The 20,169-nt window shown below is 45.1% G+C and overlaps 1 non-coding gene and 1 pseudogene across 1 annotated transcript; one reads left to right on the forward strand and one right to left on the reverse strand.

The window, feature by feature from the left end:
* The first annotated feature begins 6,503 nt into the window (after positions 1-6,503).
* TRNAE-UUC (transfer RNA glutamic acid (anticodon UUC)) lies at positions 6,504-6,576 on the forward strand. The gene has a single exon. It is a non-coding gene; the product is annotated as a tRNA-Glu (tRNA).
* Positions 6,577-9,387: 2,811 nt separating this feature from the next.
* LOC128064825 (regakine-1-like) lies at positions 9,388-14,006 on the reverse strand (annotated as a pseudogene).
* Between the last annotated feature and the right edge of the window lie 6,163 nt (positions 14,007-20,169).

Here is a 20,169-nt window from a genome sequence, read left to right on the forward strand (position 1 = left end):
AGTGTACCAGGCTCCTGTTGAGGTCCTTTAATGGACCGGAACCTGGTGGTCTGGAGTTGACCAATAAGAAAGTAAAGGAGAGAGAAAGAGGCTGACATTCCTTGGTTTACGCAGAAAGCCAATAAAGCCCCTGCACGGGGCTTGCTCTGTTCATGGAGGCCTCAGGCGCCCTCTCGCTGGCGTGAAGGTGCAGGGCGCCTTCTCAAGAGGGTCTTAGAAGCCCAGGCAGGAAAGTGGACTCAGAGAGCCTCTGCGCTCCAGGGAATCAGCCTGAAAAAGAGAGAGAGGGAGAGAGAGAGGGAGGGAGAGAGAGAGAGGGAGAGAGCCATTAATTTTATGAAGTGCAATTTCTTTACCTCTTTTGTTGCTTGAGTTTTGGGTGTCATTTTTAAGAAATCATTGCCCAATTCAAGGTCACAAAGATTCACACTGATGGTTCCTTCTAAGAGTTTTGTAGTTTTAGCTCTTATAGTCAGGTTTTTGATCCATTTTGAGTGAATTTTTCTGTATGTAGGTATATACTATGTATGTATGCATTTATGATTTGAGATAGTAATCCAAATTTATTTTTTTGTATGTGGATGTCCATTAGTCCCAGCATCATTTGTTGAAAAAAAAAATCCCATTCTTTCCCCATTGAATGGTCTTTGTCAGTGTGTGTGTGTGTGTGTGTGTGTTTAAATCCCAGCCAATTCTCTAGCACAGTAATGGTTAAACCACTTCTCTCCACTCTTTTCAGTACCTCTTTCATGTCATTTTCTATCAAACATGTTTAACGTTGAGAATTACAGTCTGTTGAGAGCAAACTTTGATTTCCCATCCTGATTATTTCTGCCTTGCTGATGTGAAACCTGACTCATACCTCTATTTCCTCAAATATCTAGTCCCTGTTCTTTACATATGGTAGGTATTTTTAAAAGAATAAGTTGATGAATTAGAAACAAGGGAATGAATGAGTAAATAAACCATGAACGAATGAATGAATGTCTGAATGTTAACAAAGGGTTATGACCCCCAACCTTCCTCCACAAATTGGCAACAGCTTATGAAATCCTGAACTGTCAGAGACATGCTGTCTCTGGGAGAATCTCTAGTCCAGCTCAGCATCAGCATCATCTGGAGCCCTCATTAAAATATACACATATAGGCTCAACCCTGGAGAACCTGAGTAATCAAGTCTGGACCAAGTCATACTTTCCGTAGTTCATTTGAAAGCTCCCAGAGGATTCTGATAATCAGCCACATTTGAGAGTCACTCATCTAGTCCGACCTCTCTTTACTTGCTGAAGCCACGCACCAGACAACCCCCATTTACAGACGATAACAGGGAAACTGAATGAGATTCATAGTGGTGGCAAAGCAGGTCAACCACTGGCAGGACCCACAGTGAGAATCCTCTTGTAGGTGGTGATGTGCTTGTTGGTTGAGATGCTCTTTTGCCCAAGACTTTGAAGCAGCTTTGAGGGTCTGCCTCCATCTTTAAACTCTATCTCTGTGAGTATCAAGACTAGAATCCAATTAAGCATTTCCATCAGAAATAATTTCTTTGTTGATGTATGGCAGAAACACCATATTGTAAAGCAATTAACATTCCATTAAAAATAAATATTAAAAAAAATAGTTTCTTGACCTCTGGGAGCTCAACTCTGTATTCAAGGTTAATTTCACTGAGTTGCATAACAAAAGGGACATGTGTCTTAATGGTAAACAACCCTGAATTCAAATCCGAATAACCCAGATCTTATTTACTGGAAGGGTCAGATGAGGTTCAATTGGAGTTCATGTTTACACAGTGAAGTCCCAGATCAAAGTGCATCCTGATGTTATTAGGACATGGTCATTCACAACGTAAATATTCATGGTATTTAAGTGTCTCAGCCCAGTCTTTTCTGACCGTGAAGGTGTCTGTGAGGAGCAGTGCCGAGAAGACCCGGACTGCGTGGCAGGAGAGAAGTGCGTCAGCGATGGCTGCGGCCGCGTGTGCTCACCAGCCCCGCCAGCAAGGGAGGCAGAGCACCCTGCCCGAATTCCTCAGCTCCACAGGAGTATGCTTGGTCCCGCCCAACCTTCCAACTGCTTAACATACACACACCCGAATAGTTCAAACAGTTACCTTATACTAAGTTCTTTGAGTACTTACTACCCACTACCCTGCGTGCTAAGCCTCTTCAGTCGTGTCCCACTCTGTGCGATCCTATGCACTGTAACCTGCCAGGCTCCTCTGTCCTTGGGATTCTCCGGGCAAGAATACTGGAGAGGGTTGCCATGCCTTACTAGTCCCCATTTTCCCCTCTCCAGTACTTGGGTTAGCTGGCAATCCATTCTTAGTAGATTCCTCAGGAAGTTCCCAGGGAAACGATGTCCCTGGGCTTCTCCATCAGTCACTGCATTGCTTCCCACAGATTTCTGCACAGAGGCAGACACCTCACTGCTCTGGTGGAGTTCTGTATTGTGTCTTTCATCCACTCATATTTTGGAGTTTGAGGGGATACCTTATTCTGCAGTTTTGTTGTCTATGTGTTTTAAATTTTGCTGTTCCAATTTGGAACAGACTTTGTTGTGTGGTATGAGGAAAGAGACAAGATTCCTCTTTTACTTGGTAGGGCTTTTTTTTTTGCTTTTTTAAAAAAATATAAATTTATTTATTTTAATTGGAGGTTAATTACTTTACAACATTGTATTGGTTTTGCCATATATCAACATGAATCTGCCACAGGTATACACGTGCTCCTTATCCTGAACCCCCCTCCCACTTCCCTCCCTGTACCATCCCTCTGGGTCATCTCAGTGCACCAGCCCCAAGCATCCAGTATCATGCATCGAACCTGGACTGGCAATTCGTTTCATATATGATATTATACATGTTTCAATGCCATTCTCCCAAATCATCCTACCCTCACCCTCTCCCACAGAGTCCAAAAGACTGTTCTATACATCTGTGTCTCTTGCTGTCTCGCATACAGGGTTATTGTTACCATCTTTCTAAATTCCATATATATGCGTTAGTGTACTGTATTAATGTTTTTCTTTCTGGCTTACTTCAATCTGTATAATAGGCTCCAGTTTCATCCACCTCATTAGAACTGATTCAAATGTATTCTTTTTAATGGCTGAGTAATACGCCATTGTGTATATGTACTACAGCTCTCTTATCCATTCATCTGCTGATGGACATCTAGGTTGCTTCCATGTCCTGGCTATTATAAACAGTGCTGCAATGAAGATTCCTTTAAAATATATATATATATGAACAATCCAGTTGACCCAATTGCATTTCAGTTCGGCAGCTTTGCTTAAAATTATCTTATTTTCTTGATTACTGTTGGTTTGGGGGAAACCGTATAAACTTTTAGAATAAGCTTATCCATTTTTGTGAAAAATTCTTCTATGATTTTGACTGGGATAGTACTGACTTTATTAGGGTGGGGGAAATGATATGTTTATGACACAATCTTTTCATCCATAAACATGGCATCTTTCTCCATTTATAAGATAGCTAATTTTTTTTCTTAGGAGTATCACATATTTTTCTGCACATAATTGGTTAGATTTATTTTTTGAATGTTATTGTAAAGGCATTTAAGTTATTTATTTTCGAAGTCAAGACTTCAACGCTTTTAACCACATCCTTCCTCTTGTCAGGCATCTGTGTGAATGAGTGCAGAGAAGACAGGGATTGCGGGATAGAAAAAGAGTGCCTCCAGGTTGGCTGCCAGCGTGTCTGCCTGCCTCTAGCTACAGCAGGTGAGTCCTGACTTTCTCCACCACTGTCTGTCCTGCGAGAGTTAGGAGCTTGGGGTTATCTAAAGTTGCACAACTGTGTGGTCACCCAGAGAAACACTGGAATGCCTGAGGTGTCTCTCTGTTCTTGCCCTTTGAGCAAAAAGCTGGTCACTGCACCCTTTCTCCCTACATTGTGAAGTCTGGGAATGCTGAAAAAAAAAATCTCATTTAATTTTGCACAAGGAATGTTTACTTATTACAGAAAAGTCAGGAAGTACGGGACAAATTGATGGCAAGATGTGCCTATAATCGTATTACTGGGAGATAAACATAGTTATGTGTATGTTCATATCCTTCCACATATATATTCTGGGGGTAAGGCCTTTGCACAACAATGAAGATCCCACATGCTGCAATTACCAACAGATGGAGCCAGAAAGAAAAAAAGAATGGAAGGAAGGAAAGAAGATTTTTTAAAAAGAGAGAGAAAGCAAGAGAAGAAGAACTGGATGGTAGTTGGCGAGCTAAGAATGGGTGGAATAGAAGCCCTAGGAAAGAAAATAGCATATCCAAAGGTCCTGAGGCAAAAATGAGGATCATACATTTGAGATGAGAAAAGAAGATTAGTGTGGCTGGAGCTTCAAAACAAGGGAGCAGGCTGAGCCTCAGCAGACAGGCAGGGACCCAATTATGGGGCATTTGACAAGACATGCTACAAGGATTTGAATTTTATTCTGGGTATAATGGGAAGCTTTGGAGGATTTTCAGGTGGCTGCAGTGGAGAATGGAAGGGATGCGGGAAGAATGGAAGTGGAGAGACCTTGTGGAGCATATTGTGGTTATCAGGGCAGGAGATAAGGATGATTTCTATTGGCATGAGCTTTTTCATGTCTGCAGGTAAAGTTTGTGTGTAGGAATCTATTGCAGTTACTTCGATTTTTAAATGAATATTCAGTAAAGCAACAAATTAAAAATATAGCTTACCAGTGGATAAAGAAGATGTGGTACGTATATACAATGGAATATTGCTGCTGCTAAGTCACTTCAGTCGTGTCCGACTCTGTGCAACCCCATGGACAGCAGCCCACCAGACTCCGCCATCCCTGGGATTCTTCAGGCAAGAACACTGGAGTGGGTTGCCATTTCCTTCTCCAATGCATGAAAGTGAAAAGTGAAAGTGAAGTCGCTCAGTCGTGTCTGACTCCCCGTGACCCCATGGACTGCAGCCCACCAGGCTCCTCTGTCCGTGGGATTCTCCAGGCAAGAGTACTAGAGTGGGTACAATGGAATATTACTCAGTTATAAAAAAGAATGAAATGATACCATTTGCACCAACATAGATGGACCCAAAGTCTGTCATACTGAGTGAAGTAAGTCAGACAGAGAATCAGAAACATCATATGGCATCCCTTAGATGTGAGATCTAAAAAGACATGATGCACATGATCTTATTTACAAAACAGAAACTGCCTCACAGACTGAGAGAATGAATTTACGGCTTCTGGGTGAAAGGGGAAAAGGGATAGTTAGGGAGTTTGGGATGAATAGGTACATACTGCTATATTTTAAAAGGGTAACTACGGTTTAGCACAGGGAGCTGTGCCCAGTGTATGTGGCAAGCTGGATGGGAGGAAGGGGAGTTTGGAGGAGAATGGAAACAATATACATGTACGGCTGAGTCCCTTTGCTGACCTCCTAAAACTATCACAACCTTATTAATGGGCTATACTTCAATATAAAATAAAAAGTTTTTTAAAAGGAAGAAAAAATATAGCTTCCCATGTTTCACCCTTCTTAGCCTACTTATAGCAAAATTTAAGAAGTCCTTAATGAGTGTTTAATCAAGTAGAACAGATCAGTCTTAAACAATCAGTCCCATTTAAATTTTCGTGGATTAAATTTTGACAAAAAATTTAAGTTGCTTTAATTAGTTTATTGAATTTTAAAAAGTACTTTCCACACCCAATCTAACACTCAGAACCTTCCAAAGTAATGCACTCCTGTAAATATAACAAATTAAACTTATGACTATAGAAAAATCAAGTTGTGTTAAACATGTCAATGTTCTCTGTTAACTTAGCCAAGTTCTTACATCTCTCAACTCAAAAATCACAAGCACAAAATAAATTAATTACACATTTTGTATTAGAATTACAAGGATAATCTGTTATATACCCTAGTTCAGTTCAGTTCAGTTGCTCAGTCGTGTCCGACTCTTTGCGACCTCGTGCTGCGACCCCCATGCAGCACGCCAGGCCTCCCTGTCCATCACCAACTCCGGGAGTTCACTCAAACTTACCTCCATCGAGTCGGTGATGCCATCCAGCCATCTCATCCTCTGCCATCCCCTTCTCCTCCTGCCCCCAATCCCTCCCAGCATCAGAGTCTTTTCCAATGAGAACTCTTCACGTGAGGTGGCCAAAGTACTGGAGTTTCAGCTTCACCATCATTCCTTCCGAAGAACACCCAGGGCTGATCTCAGTTAGAATGGACTGGTTGGATCTCCTTGCAGTCCAAGGGACTCTTAAGAGTCTTCTCCAACACCACAGTTCAAAGGCATCAATTTTTCGGTGCTCAGCCTTCTTCACAGTCCAACTCTCACATTCATACAAGATCACTGGAAAAAGCATAGCCTTGACTAGACAGACCTTTGTTGGCAAAGTAATGTCTCTGCTTTTGAATATGCTATCTAGGTTGATCATAAGAGGCCATTAAAAAATGTAGGTGCTCTAAGTTCAAAATTATATACGTGATTCCAGTGATTACAAATTTATGGGAATTCCCTGGTGGTTCAGTGGTTAGGACTCAGTGCTTTCACTGCAGAGAGCCCAGGTTCAATCCCTGGTTGGGGAACTAAGATCCAGCAACCAGCATAGAGCTGCCATAAAAACCAAAACCTTTTAATTAATCTCTGCATATGAATATTAATATTTTGGACCTGATTTATATTTTTTAAATTAATTCATGAAGTGTTTATTAACTTATTTGGCTGAGTTGAGTCTTAGATGGTCCGCAGGATCTTCCTTGCATCATGCAGGATCTTTCCTTCAATGCACAGACTCTAGTTGGGTCATGCGAGCTTAGTTGCTCCAAGGCATATGGAATCTTAGCTCCCCGCCCAGGGATTGAACCCATGTTCCCTGCATTACAAGGTGGATTCTTAACCACTGTACCATCAGGGAAGTCCCCACATCTTTCTATGTTTAATTACCACCTTTGTGAGGCTTACCCACTAAGGTGCTGTGTTACTGTCTTACGCAAATTGAGATTACTGGGCCAATTTTATATGATCCCCACCAGATCATCATCCCAGCACTAGAGGATGCTTATTGGCCAAAACGGACTTCTGACCTGGGTTTGTGCACTTCAAGTGTGATTCTCTCCACCATGACTGGGTACACAGAACTCTAATACTCAAAATGGCAACAGGAAGCTTGGAATTCAGATCTTTTAAATAGGGTTGGTGTATTCTAAGTTCTGATTAAACCCTCGAGTGTTTCTTCTGTGTGACTTGTGCAGACAGAAGCCTTCCCTGGGGATGTAGCAAACATTCCTCACGGCTATGCTAGACTTTTTTCATGTCTTTAGCTCTTTCGGGACATTTATTACCCTCCCCTCTGGCACGAAAGACACTTGAAACCAATCCATCCATCCTTTAGATCCTTCTGTAATTCTCTGATCTGTGTGGATGGAATCTTCCATCTCCTTCTAAGGTTATAGCTGATGCCCTGCAGCAATTTCTTCCCACATAATTCAATTCTGAATGCCTGTGAGCATCTTCTTGATGTTCAGCCTTGACTCTAGGTGCCTGGTTGGATTCTGCATACTGACCAAGCCCTCATCTGCTTGAGGCACATCCTGAGGTCACGCAGATGAGAGCTTTGAGGAGGGTGGTGGTGGAGAAGCCAAAGTCTCTGGAATTGAGAGGTTTTGAGACAGTTGACAGGATTTGTTGATAGACAGGATTTGTTGATAGGATTTGTTGATAGATTGGATGGATGGATCAGGGAGAGGGGTTTCAATCTTGAGCAGCTTGGAGGATGGAGGTTCCATTCCTGAGGAGGGGGGCTCGGAGAAGGAGCGCAGCCGCAGTAGTTATAGCTCCACATTCAGGGGACGCTCGGTATCCACCCAGCTCCCCGCAGGCCCGAGCACCCCAGTAACTCAGGAGGACAGCCGACCTGCCTGGCAGCGGGGGTGAACGGCCACGGTTTGCCACTTGCGGAGCCTGTTCTGCAGAGGTTGTCAGTGGCCCCTGCTGTGCCCACCTTCTCCCTGCCCTTCGCCCCTGCACTCCCGGTGCCCGTCCTTCCCGGAGACCCCAGGTCTCCTCAGCTCCTCACTCACTCCAGTCCCTTTGACTTTGAGATTTGAGCTTCCATCCCATTTTAGTGGGGATGGAGGTGCAGAGAACTGGTTTCCGATGGGATTTGTGTGTGCTCAAGAGCACAGGGGTGCTAGGGACTGGAGTTTGGAAGAGGAGGGGGCCGTCCAGTGAGGAAATGGCTTTGGCCAGGGCAGCTGTGGGCTCCGAGGACAGACTGTGCTCATTTCCTGACTTTGCCCCTGACAGTAGGTGGTCGTCCACTCCCCACCACTAAACTCACGGATGGACAGAGACCTCTGACCTCTGGGGTCAAAAAGCATCCCTCCTCCATGGGAGTTTCCCCAAGGACTGAGGTGGAGGGCATGCGCTGGGCCACACTGGTGTCCCTGAGGCCCTTCTGCAAACTGTGTCCAGTGACGCACGGCCAGAATGGCATCAGCCTCTGCCTCCTGCCTGTCTCCCTTTCCTCCTCACGCCCACGGAGCACTGCCCTGTACCTGGCTCTGTCTTTAGCTGAGGAGGTGGTGGGGAGGATGGCCACATTTCCAGGGTCACTTTTAGCCCAGGTGTCAAGGATAAGGGTCAGGCAGCATCTATAGAGACTGTAGGACTTCAGTGTTGGGGTGCATGGATTAGGGACGGAGCACGGGTTTTGGGGGAGAGCGCAGATTTGATGGGCGAGCACAAGAGGGCGCTATTTACAGGCGGTCGAGGCAGGCACAGAGAAGTAAACGTTTTGAGTGGCAGAGACCTGGGGAAGAGCTTTCTAGGAAGGATGAGCCGCTCTGCCCACTTGGACGAGGGAATGACGAGGTGTGTTTGCTGTGCACCTCAGCTCTGCACGTGCAAACAGAGGATCTCCCCACGGTCGTCTGTATTCACACTGTTCGCCTTGTCTAAGGACCCTGAACTGGGGTCACTGTTCGACCTCCTCCTGATCCTAACTAGGCCTCCATCATTTCACTATTTACATCTACTCCTATTGAAATGTTTACGAGGCCCCAGATACACAGTAAATACATAAAGTGTCTGTAAAATTAAAGAAATGACCAGGCTGTCTGCGAGAGAACCAATTCAAGCCACCAGTCCCCGTCTGCAGCACGGATTTATTTCAAGACCTGGGCGCCTGCAAGGGGACGACAGATGCGGTCCGGGGGCCGCAGTCTCCTCTGGCCCCAGAAGGCGGGGCTTCACGGCGAAGCTTCAGGAGAGCGCGGACCGTCAGAGCAGGAGCCCGGAAACGCAAGCGCGGGCTTTCATTCGGGCCAGGACTCGCCCAGGGCGCATCTGGGGTGAGGGAGCTGGTTGGGGAGGGGAGGTGGCTCTGTGGCTTCTTCTCATGTTCCCTCGACTGTGAAGGTCCCACTGTTCCCAGATCCCTTGGACTTTTGGTCCAGGTATTTCATGTACTTCTGCACCCAGGCCTGGCCAGGGTCGGCACAGATCAATTGCCCCTTTCTGGTCTGGAAGCTGAGGAGCAAGGAGGAGAAGATGAGAAATGGAGAGTCAGCAGGCAAAGAAGAGTCCGTCCCACCACCCCAGCCTCTCCCCCGACCCCCACCAGCAGCTGCCTCCTGTGTCACCCCCGCCCCACCCCACTCTTGTCTGTTCCTAGAGACTCCCGCCCCCCTTCCCTCTCCCAGCCCTACTGGTTCTTGAGGTTGCACCCTTTCCACTGTTGGGCGGGCTGTACTTACATGACCCCTGGCTGAGGGCACTGGTCCTTCGACAATTTTCCACACGAGAGAGTGGGATTGCCATTGACATGTAGGAGAAACAGCAGGTTATCAGCTGGTTCTGCCTCACCTAGGGCTGTAAGATGCTGGAAACTTCTCCATGAGAACGCTTAGACCTCTACCTCCACCCCCACAGCCCCTGAGGAGGGGAGGGGGAGTGTGGGGTGGGAGACCTAAGACAGGAGCATGTGGCAGGAAATGTTCTGATCTTCCTCCTCCCCACCCCACCCCCTTTAAAAAAATCTTTTGGCTGCGCTCCCAGGCATGTGGGATCTTAGTTCCACAGCCAGGGAGGAACCAGTGGCTCTGGCAGGACAGACTCTTAACCACTGGCCCACCAGGGAAGCCCCCTCCCAGCCCTTAAATTGTCCTCCTCTGAGACATCTCCTCCCTCCCACTGCCAGCCCCTCCCAGCCTCATCTTCCAGACCCTCTGCAGGACTGGGATGGGACTCTGTGGTCCTAGTGTTTCAAATTTCTGATTGTCCTCAGGATTCAGAAATAAGAAATCAGAATTCCTAGAAAATCCCAAATCATAAATTATTTCATATTTGTCTTTTTTAAAAATTGAGAAATAAATGGATGTATAACATTGTATTCATTTTAGGTATACTGTATGTTTAAATTTTTAAATTTTTCATTTTATTTGAAACTACTTTATTTAAATTTTATATTATTTTGAAGTATAGTTTCTTTACAATGTTGTGTTAGTTTGTATATTTTTTGCAGCACTTTATTCTCACTTTTTAAAAATAATGTAACTACATAGTAAACAATGAATCATGTGTTGCTGATAGTTTTTTTTTTTTTTAAGTTTCAGAGGTTTTCTGTAAAACTAAATAAATCCAAGGTAATAATAAATGATGTTTCTATGTATAGTGACAAGATGATGGACTCGGGAACACAATGAATGTTCTGTAGCAGATGGAGATAGTTGATAATAGAAAACATGAGGGGAGGGTCCATTAACACAAAGTAAAGGGTTAATGAAAATCATTTAAAAATTTAAAAAAGTGCTTTAACTATTTGATGTTTAAAATATTTAAAGTTTATCATTCAAAAGTAAAAATTTTAAACTTAGGAAGCATTGAGACTTCTCTGGTGATTCAGTTGTTAAGATGCCACACTCCCAATGGGGCCCAGGTTCAATCCCTAGTCAAGGAGCTAGATCCCACATGCTGAAATGCAGACCTACTGCAGCCAAATAAATAAAACAAACAAAAAAACCCTAAACAAACAAAATAAAACACAGGAAGCATTAGTTGCAAGCTATTTGTAGTCTTTACTTACCTTTGTTTAGCCTCAAATATTTCAGACGTAGAACAGTTTTTCCATATTGGGTTAGCCAAATTGTTGAAAGTATGTCTAAATGCATTTTCAAGTTGGAGTTTGAATACTAAATGCTTCATATAATCTCATTTCCTATTTTAACAATGGACATGTCTTGTCTGCTTGTCCTGAATTTAGTTTCTCCTTTCAAATTGGTGTTGCTTTGGCAAATTTAAATTTTACAGAAACGTTAGCCAGTGTTTCTGCTGTCATGTCCTAGTATTCTGTGACATTTACACATTGACTGTATGTATTTCTTCTGTCAAAGCATTTATAAAGAACTATCACCTTCAGCAATTATTCAAACCCTGGGCAATTGAACGTTATGGGCAATGTCAGTGAACGTTATTATTCAAATAACATAATATCCGCATCTCTGAGCAAGAATCACAGTTGGAGTTGCCCATTTAAGGACATAATTTGCTTCTCCCAACTTGTTCTTTCTTGAAACACCACTTATATGATTGTGAAAGTATATGAGTTGTACAAACTCATTAGCATTTCTTAGCTGTGAACTCACACTTTTACCAGTGCAATGGTCTCAAGCTACCGGATGGGGATAACCTCTCCCCTAACTGCTCCCAGTCACTCCACATGCTGATCTTAACCTTGAACTCCACGTGCCAAGTGTTTACCGCTTTTGTTCTTGATGTCAGCAAATTCCTTTAAGTCAGTAATGTCTCTCTGTTGATTGTCATGTGGTATTCTATCAGAGAATTAGAATATTTTTTCCCATTTTCCCAATTGCTCTACTGAGTTTTGGGGGGACTTGTAATTTAAAAAACACATAATTTCCTGAGAAATATAATTTCCCGCATGAAGATGCTAGTGGGTGCCTAGGGTGGGCCAGAGCAGGGCGGGACTGTTCCCCTGCATCTGAGAAGACCCTCCCTCACAGGTCTGGCAGTGGTGGGGACTATTAAAAGTGGGAGGTTTGCTCAGCTCAGAGGAGCAGGGCCTTGGCTAGGAGGCAAGAAAGCTCCATTAATCCTTGTTTCTTCTCCTGAAAGCTGTGTCACTCCAGGCAGGACACCTACCCTTTTTGAACCTTTGTCTTTAAAATGGCAAATAGTAGCCTTAGGGCAATTACTGTGCAAACTGATATTTATACCAATGATTGTTTTGTGCAATAAAGGCCTTATTATCCCCATGGAACAGATGAGGAAGCTGTGGGTCAGGAAAGCTAGACAAGACACAGAAGGTCACAGGCTGGCCAGAGCAGAGCTTCCAGACCCAGGCTCCCGGGGAGAGATGATCTGCTTCTGCCCCCAGTGCTTTCCAGCGTGTTGCCCGAGCGAGTGGTACAGAGTCGGCTTTTTATGTATACCTGGGATAGATCCTCTCTTGAGATGCTGGGCAGAGCAGCTGCAGCTCTGGGTCGGGCATGGGATCACCAGGGTCAATACTGATGCACTTACCACCAGTCTGGACCCAGACAACCATGCTGTGGGTCATTTTCAGGACAGTGTTCAAAAACATTACCTGTGTTAGACAGCATTCCATCATAAAATAAGCCTGTGTTGGATGATGTTCCCCTAGTGTTGGCTAAGGTGAGTTCTGATGGGCGAGGCTAAGCTATGGTGTCTGGAAGGTTAGGTGCATTCTATGCATTTTCAACTTCCTGTATTTTCCATTTCCGGTAATCCCCCCGTGAGTCAAGGAAGATGTGCCCTGAGACTCTACTACAGGCCTGCTGCCTGGCTTAGTTCCTAATGTGGCTCATCTCCCTTCCTCACAACCACCCTTTGAGAAGTTATCACTGATCCTGTTTGCAGATGAGAAGTCATATGACAATAATAACTGAAATTATTGGAAAGCAGTGAAAAGCTTTTTCACAGTCAAAATTCCTGGAAAATAGCTGTCAAATATGCCATTTGACACAGCAGGCTGTCAAATGACAGTCCTAGTGTGCAGTGTTGTTCAGTCTCCGATTTTGGTTGACATTCAGCTCAGGAGAGTTGCTTCCTGGGAAGCCTCCTCTCAGGTCCCTCTGTGCCGCCTTCGTCCCTGGCTCCAGCCCCCTGCAGAGATGCAGGCAGGCCTGTTGAGGGCAGTGAGCTGGGGGTCAGGACACTGGGGTTTAGCCCTGCCTCTTTCACAGTCACCTGCTGCCTCTTCTTCCTATAGCACAGGTATTTACTGAGAGCTCTGTGTCATGTACACACTGGACAGGTCTTGCAGGGAGATGAGGGAAGCTGATCCGGGTGTCTCAGGCTCAATTTCCCCCGAGACCATGTGGACCGCAGCTGGGTGTGGCAAGCAGTGGGGACCCTGAGGCCTGGGCAGCGCCCCCTGTCTAAGGGGACAGCACCTCCACCTCAGGCCCAGTTGGAGGTGAGCTTGTGGAAACTCAGGCTCATGTCTGCTTGGTCTTCCATATTTGTGAAAGAAATGGGCAATAGGGATTTTTGAGGTTTCCAGTTTTTCAACGTTGGCAACCATCCAAATATGGTCAAACCCCATCTAAGCCATGAAGAGACCGTGATCCTTTGTGGGTTTCTGTCACCCAGATTCTGCTCCTGCCTGAAGGCAGCTGAGCAGGCACTTGGAGGGCTCTGGGTCAGCTTCTCGAGGCTGGGGACCAAAGGCCAGGAAGGCTGTTTTGAGAGGCAGGTTTTCCCCATCTCTGGGAAGGCAGAAGTGAGCCTCAACCAGAAATAGGGAAACACCCTTGGGAAAGACACTGTTTTGCAGGAACCCCAGACCACGCTTTCCAGACCACCCGCAGCTCCTCACTGCAGCCCCGCCCCCTGCCCGCCCCCACCTTCAGTCTCCAGCCCCTGCGTTCTCTTTGTTGAGAGCAGGGAGAGTAGCAGGCTCACCTTCATTGGCCTCCAAGTGCAGGATGGCAAGAGTGAGGAGGAAGGCCAGGGCGGCCAGGCTGACCCTCATCGTTCTGGGTGCCGACCAGCAACAGGAACAGGGCTGGGCTGAGGACTCCTGGGTTCTCTGGCTCCTTGAAATCTGGCCTCTGAGCCTCCTTTATAAAAAGTTGCTGCTCAGGAAGTCAAACCATACAACTGCAAGGCAGTTTTGATTCCTTGGAGTTGTAATCAATGCTGTTGTGCAGTGCATGTGCTCTGTGACCCCTTGGACTGTAGCCTGTCAGGTTCCTCTGTCCATGGAATCTTCCAGGCAAGCATACTGGAGTGGGTTGCCATTTCCTCAACCAGGGGATCTTCCTGATCCAGGGATTGAACCAGCGTCTCTTATGTCTCCTGAACTGGCAGGCGGATTTTTTCCTTTTTTCTTTTTAAATTTATTTATTTTAATTGGAGGCTAATTATTTTACAATATTGTAGTGGTTTTGCCATACAGTGACATGAATACCAACAATGAGAAAACAGAAAGAGAAATTAAGGAGACAATCCCATTCACCATTGCAACAAAAAGAATAAAATACTTAGGAATATATCTACCTAAAGAAACAAAAGACCTATGTATAGAAAACTATAAAACACTGATGAAAAAATCAAAGAGGACACAAACAGATGGAGAAATATACCATGTTCACGGATTGGAAGAATCAATATAGTGAAAATGAATATACTACCCAAAGCAAACTATAGATTCAATGCAATCCCTATCAAGCTACCAATGGTATTTTTCACAAAACTAGAACAAATAATTTCACAATTTGTATGGAAATACAAAAAACCTCGAATGGCCAAAGCAATCTTGAGAAAGAAGAATGAAACTGGAGGAATCAATCTGCCTGACTTCAGGCTCTAATACAAAGCTACAGTCATCAAGACAGTATGGTACTGGCACAAAGACAGAAATATAGATCAATGGAACAAAATAGAAAGCCCAGAGATAAATCCACACACCTATGGACACCTTATCTTTGACAAAGGAGGCAAGATTATACAATGGAGAAAAGACAGTCTCTTTAACAATCTCTTTTGGTGCTGAGAAAACTGGTCAACTACTTGTAAAAGAAAGAAAACAGGCAAATTATTTACCAACTGTGCCACCTGGGAATCCCTGTGACCAATGACATACCTAAAATATGAGAACTCAATCAATTTAGACAAAGAAAAGAGGAAGGCAGAGAGTGACCCTGGCTTTTACGTTGGCTGATGTCTTAAGGGTGCTGGTGGGGGAGGCCCAGAGACCAGGAACTGTGTCAGAAATGGCCCCCCTCTCCTGGTCTCCCCTGGGAGCCTGCTTAAGCCCCCTTGGTGAGCCTGACCTCAGGTGTGGACCATGAGCTCAGAGGCTGGGTGACTGTCTCAGGATCAGCAGCTCCAGCCCAATGCCGGAGACAGATGTGGGGGGTGAGGGCAGGGTTCACCCCGAGCACAAGGTCCAGGCCTGACGGGGGCTGGAGGCGGGGACAGGGTCCAGGGGGGTCCTGGGATGGCTGTGCCTCACTAGCCAGGGTGGAATGGAAACTTTCACTTACGAGGAACAGAAGGGCCCTGCCCCCTGCCCAGCCCAGGGAGCTTCATCAGACCCTTAGCTACCCAGGCAGGGGTCCAGGCTCTCTGCTCAACCAGGCTGGCCTCCAGGACAAGACTGACAGACCGTTTCTTCTGGACTGAGCTGGGGGAGCCAGAGGCAGGGCAGTGTGGTCCACAGAATACAGTTGTGTCTTGTCACCCTAAGTGTGTGCTGCAGGGGCTGTGCTCAGGATGCCAGGATGGTTTAGTGACTGAGACGAAAGATGCCAACCACCCTGGTTTGCCTGGGACCAAGGAGGTTCCTGGGATGTGGGACTTCCAGTGCTGACACAGGGATGATTGGTTATCCTACTAGGAGCTCAGGCAGGGGTGACTGTCCTCACCTCCAATCCCACCAAATTCAGATCAGGCACCTGTGTGGTTTTTTCCCCTTTATTTTCATTGTGATTACAATACATATAATGTAGAATTTGCCGTCATAAACATTTCTAAGGGTACAGTTCAGTGGTGTACATTCAGTGGTGTTAAGTACATTCATACATTGTGCAGCCTACCCCCATCCATCCACAAAACTTTTTTCATCTTGCAAAACAGAAACTCTATTCCATTCAACAGTGACTTCTCATTCTGCCTCCCCAAGCCACTGGCGATCACTATTCTACTTTCTGTTTCCATGAATTTGATTATTCTAGGTATCTCACACATGAGTCATACAGAGTTTGTCTCTTGGTGACTGGCTTTTTTTCTCTTAGTGTAATGTCTTCAAGGTCATCCATTTTTGAGCATATGTCAGAATTTCCTTTCTAAGCCTGAATATTATTGCACTGTCTATATACCATGCTTTGCATGTCCATCCACCTGTTCATGGACATGGGCTGCTTCCACATTTTAGCTATTGTAAACAAATGTTGCTATGAATGTGGCCATACAAATACCTCTTTAATATCCTGTTTTCAATTTTTTTAAATTTTAAATTTATTCATTTTTTAATTGAAGGATAATTGCTTTACAGAATTGTGTTGGTTTCTGCCAAACATCAACATGAATCAGCCATAGGTAAACATATGTCCCCTCCCTCTTGACCCTCTCTCCCACCTTCCTCCCCATCCCACCCTCCTCCCCATCCCACCCCTCTAGGTTGTTACAGAGCCCTGGTTCAAGTTCCCTGGGTCATACAGCAAATTCTCACTGGCTATCTATTTTACATATGGTAATGTAAATTTCCATGTTACTGTCTCCATACATCCCACCCTCTCCTTCTTCCCCCTGTTTTCAATTTTTTTAGCCTAAACACCCAGAGCTTGGATTGTTGGGTCATATGGTAAATCTATTTTAAATTTTTTCAGGAACTACCACACTGTTCAACAGCCATTGCATCATTTTATATCCCAATCAACATTGTACAAGAGTTCCAATTCCTCCACATCCTCACTAACATTTGTTATTTTTTGAATCTTGGACAGTAGCCATACTAATGGTGTGGGGTGATATCTCATGGTGTTAAGTATCTGTATTTTTATCAGTTTTACATAATAGGGTTCCAGTTTGTTTGCAAAGAAAATGTCCCCTACTAAAAGGAAAAAAGTTAACCCCCTGTTCTTATGGAAAGAGCAGGAACTTTTGATCTAGTCAGAGGCATTGTTTAAGCCCAGGAGTTCACCACTTACAAGCTATGGGAACTTTTGGGTAATTTTGTTAAGCTTTTAAAGCTTTCCATGCTTACTGAAAGGTGTAGGTGTTACCGACAGTGAGGTTCAGCTGCTCACCACTCAAAAGCCAATGAAGAGGCCAGGTTGGTGGAAAGTAAAATTTGCTTTGTTTTGGATGCCAGCAACCAGCAAGAATGGACATCTGTCCAAAGGTCACCTCCCCACCACTGACAATCAGTGAACAAGAGCTTTTATAGACAGAGGAAGGCAGATATATGCAGAAATAGCACAGGCAGCTCCGACAGTCATCTTGAAATTGTCCTCAGTGGTCTGACCAGCGTCATCTTGATTATTTTACGTACTGTTAATCTTCAGTTCCAGGGTTGAGTCTGGTTCTCAGAATTGTGGCAGCTTATGTCACAGCTACAGTCTGGTCATCACGTATCTCACTTCTTCTACCTGGTGAGAGTTTCAGTATCTATTAATAAAAGACAACTCACAGGATATGGATCATAATATTATCTATGGCCCTTGAGAAGGAGCTAAAGGTCCTTGACTATGCTTAGTGGCTTAGTGAATGCACAATTAGTACATAGTCTCCTGTGAGTGTTTTCCTTTGTTTCTGCATGTTCTTACTCCTCTAAACTTATTCTTTGGCAAAAGTTTTTCCACAGACAGATGGCAGACAGAGGACATGGGTGACAAAAACCATAGGTCCTGCCCCATTTCATATGTACCCTAACAATCTAAGTGAGTGAAATTTTCCTTATGTGTCCTTCCTTAGGGCTCAGGTTCATTCATTCAGTAGGTGTTTGTTTGTTTGTTTTTATTCTTCCTTTATTTTTAATTTTTAAAATCATTTTCTAATTAAATTCTTTTAACCTATGTTTATTGAACTGCTACTGTGTTCTAGGCACTTTCTAGAACTTGAGGATACAGAGGCAGACAAGAAAAGCAAGGCCTTTGCCCTTCAGGTGCTCAAATTCCAGAAGGGAATCAGACAAATAACGGAGAGGGAGATGGAGGTACAAGCTAGGAAGAGAATGAGCCAAGGTGTTGCGATGGAGCCTGAAGGTTGTGTGAAGGTTACTTAGTAAGCCAGTTAGGGGAACCTCTTCAAGGGGGATGTCGTTTCAGCTGAGACTGGCTTGTTGAGGAGGAGCTGGGCTTGCAAAGATCAGGGGAGGTGTGTCCTGGGAGTGGGAACAGCAAGGCCAAGACTCAGAGGTGGAAATAGGTTTGGGACATTTGAGGAATAGCCAGATGAGTAGGGGACTGAAGAGAAGGGAGGTGAGGGCCATTGGCCAGGTCCTTTCTGTCTGGTCGCTTGACAGTTTACTTTCCATTTCATCCATGTGGGCCCTGAATGTAGCTGTATCCTGGAGAACAAGTGGGTGGATGTAACAAGAGCTCTTGTCAGTTGCTTTAAGGGAAAACAGGAAGAGAAGACTGTGGATTCCTCCCCCTGAGACTTCTGTCTCCTCCCTGTAGGTGGATGGAGAGGGTCTGAGCTGCCTGATTTCTCCCAGCAAACCAGAGCCCAGCGGGGAGCAGGGCCTCTCCCGGTTCTTTTTACATTCGGAGAGATGGAGACACATGTAGTGGATGCCTCTGATGGCTGCCTTTGTCTTCCCTGCTGACTGTGGGCTCCTGGGTGTGCACCAGGAAGGAGCAGGTGGCCGACACTGGCCTTTGTCCCTTGGTGAGCAGAGCATCAGATGTGGGGGAAGAGGGGGACACACGTGGGCAGGAGGAGGGGAGAAGCTGATTCATTCGTATCATTGCTTGCATCCCTGTGCCAACTTCTGGACCCTTGAATCTAAGTTCCTGGTAACACTCAGTTATCAGTCTTCCATGCTTTTGTAAGCAGCATGCACCCTTATCCTCAAGATTTATTCTTGCATAACTGACCCTACTTATCTACTTAAAAAAGAAGGGTTGGAGTAAGAGAGGGGTCTTGGGGAGGATTAAGGCACCAAGAGATTTGAAGTAGGGGGTAAAGTTGCTGTTTTTGTTTTTACACTAGCACAAAGGATAATATGCCAGCCCACAATAGACTGTACTTTAGTTTCCTGAACTTTACTGTTTTTCCAGCTGGTTCTGGGTTACTTTTGTTAAATGCTAGAGATCAGAGCCTTTGTTCACAGCTTTTTCCAGCTCACGTTTCCTCAGATGTCCATTGCCGCCCGAGATGGAAGTGGAGTTAGTCTAGCAGTTAGTCTAGCCTCACTTGCCCTAGCTTCACCCATGCTGACTTGCAGTGAACACTTCCTTTTCAAAGTGCCAACAAAGGATTTCTTACCAAGAATTGCATAGACATAGAATCTTGCCCTTAACAGAGGTGGATGACCCCTCTCAAGTTCATGGAATCCATCTTCTTTACTATTCCTTTTTTGGAAAGTCAAAAAAGCATTGAAGACGGAAACTGGAGGTGACTGGAGGGGGATATTTTAATCAGTGTTAGCGTCACGCTGTCAGTTGCACAACCCAGGGCTGTCAACACCCTTTGGTTAACAGAGGGGTGTGCAGAGTATCGGCATGACTATTTCAGTTTCTCCATTGGTTGGAAACACTTCTGGTGAAATTACTTGTTCTTTGAGGTCCTTCTGAAGAAATGATTTCCTAGTTAGAGGGTGGCCAGAGCTGGTATTGCAGCAGGCCTCCTTCAAGGACAGATAGATCTGTGAAGTGTGTGCTGACTGCTGCTCCCCCCCAGAGCAGAAGGTGCTGATGTTCTTTCACAACTGATCTGACCACACAGATGTGATATCAACAATGACGCCACCAGCAGTCCAAGTCAGAGATAGCCCTCACCATCTGGGCTGGCAGATCCACTTCTAAGAATGCCTCCTCGGTCACATGCAGTGCCTGGGCTGGGAATTTCAATGGAGCTATGTACGTATGGCCCTTCCAGATGGCAGTCTTAGGGGTCAAAGATGAGTGTTCCAGGTGAATAAGGTAGAAGCTGCCTGGCTTTTTATGACTTAGTCACGGAAGTCC

Source organism: Budorcas taxicolor, chromosome 19, assembly GCF_023091745.1.
Source record: "Budorcas taxicolor isolate Tak-1 chromosome 19, Takin1.1, whole genome shotgun sequence".
NCBI lineage: Eukaryota > Metazoa > Chordata > Mammalia > Artiodactyla > Bovidae > Budorcas > Budorcas taxicolor.